The sequence below is a fragment of the Muntiacus reevesi genome, chromosome 1 (assembly GCF_963930625.1).
Source record: "Muntiacus reevesi chromosome 1, mMunRee1.1, whole genome shotgun sequence".
Taxonomy (NCBI): domain Eukaryota; kingdom Metazoa; phylum Chordata; class Mammalia; order Artiodactyla; family Cervidae; genus Muntiacus; species Muntiacus reevesi.
Window position 1 is genome coordinate 170,775,257 of NC_089249.1, and position 10,632 is coordinate 170,785,888.

Genomic DNA, 10,632 nt, shown 5'->3' on the forward strand with positions numbered 1-10,632 from the left:
GCATCACCATGAACAAAGCTAGTGGAGGTGATGGAATTCCAGTTGAGCTATTTCAAATCCTAAAAGATGATGCTGTGAAGGTGCTACACTCAATATGTCAGCAAATTTGGAAAACTCATCAGGGGCCACAGGACTGGAAAAGGTCAGTTTTCATTCCAATCCCAAAGAAAGGCAATGTCAAAGAATGCTCAAACTACTGCACAACTGCACTCATCTCACACGCTAGTAAAGTAATGCTCAAAATTCTTCAAGCCAGGGTTCAACAGTATGTGAACCATGAACTCCCAGATGTTCAAGCTGGATTTAGAAAAGGCAGAGGAGCCAGAGATCAAATTGCCAACATCCGCTGGATCATTGAAAAAGCAGGAGAGTTCCAGAAAAATATCTATTTCTGCTTTATTGACTATGCCAAAGACTTTGACTGTGTGGATCACCACAAACTGTGGAAAATTCTGAAAGAGATGGGAAAGCCAGACCACCTGACCTGCCTCTTGAGAAATCTGTATGCAGGTCAGGAAGCAACAGTTAAAACTGGACATGGAAAAACAGACTGGTTCCAAACCGGGAAAAGAGTACATCAAGGCTGTATATTGTCACCCTGCTTACTTAACTTCTATGCAGAGTACATCGTGTTAATTTCCGGGCTGGAGGAAACACAAGCTGGAATCAAGATTGCCAGGAGAAGTATCAATAACCTCAGATACAGATGACACCACCCTTATGGCAGAAATCAAAGAAGAACTAAAGAGCCTCTTAATGAAAGTGAAAGAGGAGAGTGAAAAAGTTGGCTTAAAACTCAACATTCAGAAAACTAAGATAATGGCATCTAGTCCTATCACTTCCTGGCAAATAGATGGGGAAACAGTGGCAGACTTTGTGTTTGGGGGCTCCAAAATAACTACAGGTGGTGACTGCAGCCATGAAATTAAAAGATGCTTGCTCCTTGAAAGAAAAGTTATGAGAAACCTAGACAGCATGTTAAAAAGCAGAGACATTACTTTGCCAACAAAGGTGTGTCGAGTCAAAGCTATGGTTTTTCCAGTGGTCATGTATGGATGTGAGAGTTGGACTATAAAGCAAGCTGAGTGCCAAAGCATTGATGCTTTTGAACTGTGGAGTTGGAGAAGAGTCTTGAGAGTCCCTTGGACTGCAAGGAGATCCAACCAGTTCATCTTAAAGGATTCAGTCCTGAGTATTCATTGCAAGGACGGACACTGAAGCTGAAACTCCAATACTTTGTGCACCTGATTCAAAGAAGTGACTCACTGGAAAAGACCCTGATGTTGGGAAAGATTGAGGGCAGGAGGAGAAGGGGAAAACAGAGGATGAGATGGTTGGATGGCATCACTAACTTGATGGACATGAGTTTGAGTAAACTCTGGAAGTTGGTGATGGATAGGGAATCCTGGTGTGCTGCAGTCTATGGGGTTGCAAAGAGTTGGACACGACTGAGTAACTGAACGGAACTGAACTGAACTCACTATGCCTCAGCTGGTAAAGAATCCGCCTGCAATTCAGGTGATCTGGATTTGATCCCTGGGTGGGGAAGATCCCCTGGAGAAGGGAAAGGTTACCCACTCCAGGATTCTGGCCTGGAGGATTCCATGGAATAAAGGGTCCATGGGGTTGCAAAGAGAATGATACGACTGAGTGACTTTTTCACTTTTAAACCCATATTCAAGTTTGTCTTGCATAGAAGAGTTGCTGCTGCTGCTGCTAAGCTGCTGCAGTCTTGTCCGGCTCTGTGCAACCCCATAGACGGCAGCCCACCAGGCTCCCCCATCCCTGGGATTCTCCAGGCAAGACCCCTGGAATGGGTTGCCATTTCCTTTTCCAATGCATGAAAGTAAAAAGTGAAAGTGAAGTCACTCAGTTGCATCCGACTCTTAGCACCCCCATGGACTGCAGCCTACCAGGCTCCTCCATCCATGGGATTTTCCAGGCAAGAGTACTGCAGTGGGGTGCCATTGCCTTCTCTGATAGAAGAGAGTATTGGTTACTAAAAGCTTGTAAGATCTCGTTGTCTCCTGAAACCCTGGGATGTGGGTGGAGAAGTCCACAGTGGACTCACCTGGAACGTTAGTGAGGGGGGCCCCCACACTGTCCCTCCTTCTAGGCTCCTGACTCACCTGCCTTCTCCCCTCTGAGGGGCAGGTCCAGTGAGGAGACCCACAGGACTAGAGATGCCCTGAGCAAATTCTGCCCTGCACAGACCCTCACCTTTAAAGTTAGGGTCACAAGATCCACCTTCTTGGTAAACTTCAAACATGGGACACTCCAGAACATCTTATTTCTAAAATAGAGATCCCCAGGCTCCATCTCCAGGGATCCTGATTCTGGTTAGGGTGAGGGTATTTCCCAGCTACTGGGAAGACTAAATAAGACTCCGAAGGATTTTGGGGAAATCAAGTGAGGCCGTATATGGAAAGTTCCTAGTACCACATGCAGCACAGAGTAAGTGTGGGCTGATCGGGAGCTTTAATTGTTTTTACCACCAGGGGTTAGCAGCCCAGGTGCCCATGACTGTGTCTGTATATAGTAGATACCAGTGTGTGCATGTGTGCTTATTTGCTCAGTTGTGTCTGACTCTTTGTGACCCCAAGGACTGTAGCCAGCCAGGCTGCTCTGTCCATGGGATTTCTCAGGCAAGAATACTGGAGTGAGTTGTCCCTTCCTTCTCCAGGGGATCTTCCCAAGCTAGGGATCGTAGCTGGGTCGTCTGCATTGCAGGAAGTTTCTTTACCATCTGAGCCAGCAAGGAATCCCAGATACCCAGTAAATATTGTCAAATGAGTGGGAGAAAAGAAAAAAGCCTTCCAGGCAGACCCCGGGGGTGGAGGCTCCAGACCCCATCCGTATGGACAAGAAAAACAGTATGACCACCTGCCCCACCAGAACCCCTACCTGCAGCTTCATGGTTAGGGCCTTCATTGGTTCCTTCCTGGGAGTCTACAGTGGCCTCATAATTGGTTTCCCTGTCCTCATTTTGCCCTGAGTTAGAATCATCGTTCTAAACTGTAAAGTGTTTCTAGCATATTCCCTCCGATTTTGGCTCCCCGCCTTCAGTTTTCCTTCAGTTTTCGACTCTCCAGTGTGTCGCGTCCCTGTTTTCTCTAGGATGGCAAAAGAGCGGGGAAATGCTTTGCCAAAACCTGTGGGAAAGTTCTGGTGTGGAAAATCAGCTCGTAAACAAGGCAGAACTTCCTGAACTGTTAATGGGCTCTGGACTGGGCGCAGTGACGGTGAGTCACATGGAGACTGGCCCAGATCCAACTATGGACACCAAGTCTACTCAACTCCGAGGGCGGAAGAAATGATGCTTTTGAACTATGGTGTTGGAGAAGACTCTTGAGAGTCCCTTGGACTGCAAGGAGATCCAACCAGTCCATCCTAAAGGAGATCAGTCCTGGGTGTTCATTGGAAGGACTGATGCTGAAGCTGAAACTCCAATACTTCGGCCACCTGATGCGAAGAAGTGACTCACTGAAAAGACCCTGATGCTGGGAAAGATTGAGGGCGGGAGGAGAAGGGGACGACAGAGGATGAGATGGCTGGATGGCATCACCGACTCGATGGACATGAGTTTGAGTAAACTCCGGGAGTTGGTGACGGACATGGAGGCCTGGCGTATTGCAGTCCATGGGATCGAAAAGAGTGGGACACGACTGAGCGACTGACTGAACTGAACCGAGCTGAACTAAGCTGGGAGCTCTGGCCCAGGGACTCGCAGGCGCCTGCGCTCTGCCGCGGCCCCGCCCTCCTCCCGCCTGACATCCGGGGCTCGGGCAGGGGCGTGTCCGGGGAAGACAGGAGGGAGGCGGCGGAAAGGAAGGACGTCGTGGGAGGCTAGAGGAGCGGGGAGGGAGGAGAGGAGGGGCGGGGCGGGGGCGGAGCGGGGGCGGGGCGCAGCCAGCGCGCTGTCACGTGACGTGCGTGGCGACGTGTCGGCCATCTTGTGTTGTTGAGGCTGAGGACTGACGGGTTCCGAGAGTCTCCCCTGTCCCGGACCGCAGGTAACCAGCGACTCGGTCTCACTCCCTTTGCCCGGCTCCGCTCCGCGGCCCGGGCTCCGCCGGCCTGCCTGGCTCTCCTGGGCCTGCCGCCCGCTCTGGCGTCCCCTCCGCTCCGGCCCGACCCTGCCCAGCCGCATGGACACCCCCAGGCCGCCCGGCAGCCGCCTCGGCCGGCTGGGGCGTCAGGCGAGCGGACAGATCAGGTGCGGGGCGGGAGGGAGCCGCCTCCCCGGCCGGGGGCACGCCGGACCCTGGCGCGTCTCTGCCGTCGAGCTGGGGAGCCCGCCCCTCCCGGGCCCGTTGGCATCGCAGGGGGAGCCGAGGAAGGGAGGAGGGTGATGGGTGGACAGTGTCAGGCCGGCTCGCTCAGGGCCAGAGAGCTCGCCTTTCCGCTACCTGCTCCTCCGGGCCAGCCGCCCGCCCAGCCTCGGGGTGCCCGGGGTAACAGCTGCTGCGGCCAGACAGCTGCTTCTGCCCGCGCTCCTCCCCACACCTGGCCTCGGGGAGATGCGCCCTTGCCTGCCTCACCGAGCATCTGCACTGGGGAGACTCCTTCCGCGGCGAGAGGACCGGGTCTGGAGCAGGTCCGAAGCCAAGGTGGAGCCATGATCCGAACCTGGGACGGAGGTCGGGAAGAGTAGGACAGAACCTATGGCAGCTTTGGGATCCGAGCCTTCACGTCAGGTTGAAATGGTCATTAGCCTTGAGTGACCGCAGTTCCCCACGAAAGCACTCAGAATCAATTCAGTTTTCTGGCTGAAACATAAACCAAGCGACCAGGGAAGGGGGAGTATAGAGAAGCAGATTGTCTGACCGTGTTCGGGAAACAGTTACGTTGCTTTGCCTTTATCTAGTACTGTGGTGTTTTGTTTGTTTGTTTGTTTTTTAATTCTTTCCCTGAAAGAAGCCCATCTATTTTCTCTGTAAGAAAGGTAAGTATTTCAGTTTAACTTGAAAGAGATTGAGGACGGGGCCGAAATCTGAGACCAGCTTCTTATCCAGTGTTGTGTAGCTTGAATTATACTCATTGTTTTATACCTTGTATTACAGGCAGTTTTGATTCCCCGTTGTGTATGCATTGAAGATACTTTTTCCTTACATAGTATTTCTTTTGTAGAGTCTAATGATTTCCTAGATTAAAAAAAAAAAACACTTGTCATCCATTTTGAACACTAACTTTTATCTTAATTATTGCAGCTCTGGCCTTTTCAGAGTTTGTGCATTTTGAACACAAATACGTTGCCTCATTCGTCTATGTTTTTATGTGTTCAGTTAGTGTAGAAAAGACCCTGATAGTAAGAAAGATTGAAGGCGGAAGGAGAAGGGGACAGCAGAGGATGAGATGGTTGGATGGTATCACCAACTCAACAGACATGAGTTTGAGTAAACTCCGGGAGTTGGTGATGGATAGGGTGGCCTAGCGTGCTGCAGTTCATGGTGTGGCAAAGAGTTGGATACGACTGAGCGACTGAACTGAACTGCCTGACAGGATTTTTCAAAAGAAATTGCTTTCTAAGAAGTGGGTCTTTGAAATACTTGACTGTTTGAAAATGTAGCGAAATCAATTTCCTTTGAAATTTAGGCACAGATCATTAAGAAATATAACCTGGAAGAAGTGCTTTTCTGTTTTTGTTTTTTGTTTTAGATTTAAAGTTTTTATTGGATTTTATTTGAGTTACAATGTTGTGTTAGTTTCAGGTGTAGAGCAAAGTGAGTCAGTTAAACATAATACTTTTTTACAGATGGTCATATAGGTCATTACAGGATGTTGACTAGAGTTCCCTGTGCTATACAGTAGGTCCTTATTAGTTACCTATTCTATATGTAGTAGTGTGTGTATGTCAGTCTGTCTCCGTATTTATCCCTCCCTGCCTTGCCTCCCTGTTGACTGTAAGACTGATTTCTACATCTGTGACTCTATTTCTATTTTGTAAATAAGTTCATTTGTTTAATTTCTTAAAAAAGATTCCACATAGAAGTGATATTTGTCCTTCTCTGACTTACTTCACTCAATATGACAATCTCCACACCCATCCATCTTGCTGCAAATGGCATTATTTTGTCCTTTTTTAAGACTAAGTAATATTCCATGGTATGTATGTATCACATCTTAATCCACTCTTCTGTTGATGGACTCAGTGCATTTAAAAAATTATTTATCTAGTTTTGGCTGTGCAGGGTCTTCATTGCTGCTCAAGCTTTTCTCTAGTTGCAGCAAGCCTGGGCTATTCTTCCTTGTGGTGGGCAGGTTTCTCATCGCTGTGGCTTCTCTTGTTGCAGAGTTACTGGCTCTAGGGTGCATGGGCTTCCATAGTTGGAGCACACAGCCTTCGTAATTGTGGTGCATGGGCTTAGTTGCCCCATGGTACATGAAATCTTCCTGGACCAGGAAGTAAACCTGAGTCCCCTGCATTGGCAGGCCAATTCTTATCCACTGCACCACCAGGGAAATACGACTCAATGCATTTTAAATAAATAAAGATATATCTTGACTAAAGAAGGGAGGATTCAGCCCAGCCACTGACTTTCCCGTCTTCAAAACTGCCCTGCTTATCCACCTCCAGAGGAATGAGCGAGAATTCTTTGGGATATTGGTTTATTCCTTGGGCACCCAGCGTGCAGATTTATTTTCCCTAGCCATTTAAGGCTGTATGCTTACTGAGGCCAAGTTCCCTGGCTTTAAGATGCGTATGGCGCTAGATAAAAACTGCTGAAGCTCCCCAGTCCCCAAAGCCATCTGCTCTCACCAGAGCCTTGGAAAATGAAAGTGACCATGGTGAGAAGGGTGGCCATCTTTTCTTACTTTAGGGAGAGCAGACCCCAAACTGATTCTTATCATGAGATTCTGGAGACAGAGGGAATTTAGGCTTGAAAATGTATAGTGAGCTGCAAGCCCAACTCTCTGAAGGTAGATTCCATGTATGATTTCTTGTGTCAAGTATCTCCTCCTTTCAATGGAAGAAGTGTTTTAACTCACATTTTTAATGGTAAAGAATTCCTCTTAATGATTTTTGTGTTGAATTTAAATTCCTTTTAGGATGAGGAGAGAAGCCAGCAGAGCACCTATAGTGTTTTTGAAGATATGCCATGAAAAGTATAATTAACATAGAAATAAACAGTATTTTTGTGAAGTTTCATACCATAATGTGTGACACAGAGAGATGTAGACAACTTTGACTTATGATTTCTTGAGGAGTTGGGGGAGGAGTTCTTTGTTCTTTAGAATAAATATTTAGTAATGAAGACTAATTTTGCGTCATAAATTGTTGTCATTAGTAGATGTGTTAACAGATCATATTTTAAGAATTATTTTTAAAAGTTTGCATGTTTAAAAACGAGGATACCTGGTATTGTATTTTTTGTAACTTTCTTTGACATTTACGAATAACCTCAGATATGCAGATGACACCACCCTTCCAGCAGAAAGCAAAGGCGAGCTAAAGAGCCTCTTGAAGAAGGTGAAAGAGGAGAGTGAAAAAACTGGTTTAAAACTCAGCTTTGAAAAAACAAAGATCGGGTGGAGAGGGAGGTGGGATGGGGGACCGGGATGGGGAATACGTGTAACTCTATGGCTGATTCATATCAATGTATGACAAAACCCACTGAAAAATAAAAAATAAAAAATAAATAAATAAATAAAAAGAAGAAACAAAGATCATGGCATCTGGTCCCATCACTTTATGGGAAACAATGGAAACAGTGACAGACTTTATTTACTTGGGCTCCAAAATCACTGCAGATGGTGACTGCAGCCATGAAATTAAAAGTCGCTTGCTCCTTGTAAGAAAAGCTATGACAGCCTAGACAGCGTATTAAAAAGCAGAGACATTACTTTGCCAACAAAATCCATCTAGTCAAAGCTATGGTTTTTCCATTAGTCATGTACGGTGTGATAGTTGGACTGTAAAGAAATCTGAGTGCCGAAGAATTGCTGCCTTCAAACTGTGGTGTTGCAGAAGACTTTAGAATATCCGTTGGACTGCAAGGAGATCAAATCATTCAGTCAAGCCTAAATATTCATTGGAAGGACTGATACTGAAGCTGAAACTCCAATACTTTGTTCACCTGATGGGAAGGGCTGACTCGTTGGAAAAGAGCCTGGTGCTGGGAAAGATTAAGGGCAGGAGGAGGAGACGACAGGATGAGATGGTTGGAGGGCATCACTGACTTAATGATCCTGGGTTTCAGCAAGCTCCAGAAGATGGTGAAGGACAGGGAAGCTTGGCATGCTGTAGTCCATGGGGTCACAAAGAGTGGTACATAACGACTCATAGGGACTGAACAGCATATTTGCTTTACCTCTATTTTTTTTCTCCTTTCTCCTTTACATCTAATTTTTTTTCTCCATATGTGCAGTTATATATGTGTGTAATTTGAATATAATTTTAAATTGTTGTAGTTTTTTTCTTTTCCATTTGAGAGTCTGTTGCAGACTTCATGCACCTTTTCCTCCAGACATTTCAGTGTTATATTCTAAGAATGAGAACATTCCTCTACATAGTCGCAGTAAAAATTTCAGAATCATAGAAAAGTAACATTGGTATAATACTGTTGTCTACTCCATATTTCTGATGCAAATTGTTCTAATTATCTCTTTAATGTATCTTATAGCATTTTTTTTCTTGTTCAGGATGGAATTAAGAATCATACTTATCTTTAGTTTTTATTTCTCTTTAGTCTCGTTTAATCTGGAATGGTTCTTCAGCCTTTGTCTTTCGTAACATTGGTGTTTTTGGTGACTATGGTAGACTGATTTTGTGTCTGTGAATTTGGACTTACCTGATTTTTTTCAAACTTAATTTTAGCTTGTGCATTTTTGTCAGGAATATAACGTTAGTGATTCTGTGTCCTTGTCCGTGTATCTCATCAGGAGGCATGTGGTGCCAGTTGGTCTCATTATTAGTGATGTTACCTGAGTCAGTGACAGCCGGGTGGCGGGGATGCATAGGGCATGGCACGTGGGAAAGGGCGCATCAGAATGCTTTGCGCCATCCTTCCCACATCTTCACCAACCTTGAAGCTCCCGTATATTTGCTTATTCATTCACCTGTTGTTGATGGACATTTGTGTTGGTAAACATGATAGCCACGTGTCCAGGTATGAATAAATCTACTATGCATATCTTATACTCATCTCTGGGTAGAAATTTTCTTTGAGTGTATGTCTTAGCAGTGGATTGTGGGGTCACCGAATAGGTGTATATTTAGATGTAATAGATAACTGCTAAACGGTTTTTTGAAGTGGTTGAACTAATTTGCAGAAATGGAGTTATTAACCTTGTGTTAATCCATATCTGGCTAAGATATATAGCTGATTGCTGAAGTTCATGCTCTCTGACAGTACAACTGTCTCTTCCCCTTTTTATCATCAGATCTGGACCCTGAGGCATCATCCTTCATTTTCTTCTTTCTTCTCTCTGCCATTATCCTGAGGGTACTTCAGAGTCCATGGGATGACCCGTCCAGTCTTCCCAGACTCCTGATTCCGTGACTTACCTCCCACCTCTTATTTGTCTAGTGCTTTCATTTTTATTTCTACTATACCTGCTTTTTGACGTTACCAGCATCTCTAATTTGTAAGCTCTTTTATTTTTACTTTCTTCCTCATTGTGCCTCAGTCACACTTTTGCCAGTACCCTCCCTTTGTCTTCTTACTCGTCCATTTATTGTGGTGACAAAATCCTAACCCAGGTTCAGTCATGTCGTCAGCTCTCCCTCAGGCTGAGCTGGAGAAAGAAGCCCACAGCCATGCAGGTAGGTGCCATCTCCATCTTGACTGGGCCTTCAGAACTGCTGTAAGTACCTGCAGTGTGGTGTCCTGGGTGAGATCAGAACAGAACAAGGACATTGTTGGAAACACTGGTTAAGTCTGAGTATAGTTACTAGTGGTGTACCAGTGTTGGTGTCTTAGTCGTGACAGGTGTACTGTGGTAATGTAAGTTGTTTATGTTAGGGGAAACTGAGGGAATATCTGTAATATCTTTGTAACATGTCTATAAATCCATAATTATTCCTAAATAAAGTTTATTTAAAAAAAAAATACTATTGTAGATATAGCAGCTACCATTCCTGCATTCTTCTCAAACCTTACCCTGTCACTTACTGTCATTTGCTTACTTATCTGAGAAAACTGAGGCCATCGAATGTGAATTCCCCACCACTTGCTATTCTCCGACAAAAAGCCTACACGTATCTTCAGTCATCTGAACATAACTTTTCTCTTGTCACAAGTGGATAGGCGTAGCGTGTCTTTTTTCCCCCCATTTGTTTTTTGAAGCCCCGTCCAGCCTGCCTTCTCAACAGCTGCACTTCCACCGTATTTTTGCTAAATTGTTTCTTCACTTTTGGATTGTACTGGTACTTTTCCTTTAGGATATTTTTCTCTAAAGTGAAAGTGGAAATTTTCTTTCTACTCTGCTTCGTTTCTCGTTGCTTTTTCGCAGCTAAGATCCTAGAAACAGTCGGCTGCGTTTGTAGTCTCCCTTTCTCACCTCCCAGCCTCTGCAGTCTCACTGTCCTCATCATGCTGCTTTCATTGCGCCCTTCAGGTCACCGGTCACTTCATTCTGGAAGCCAGTGAAGAGTTTCCAGTCTTCTCTGTTTTTACATCATTATTTGAA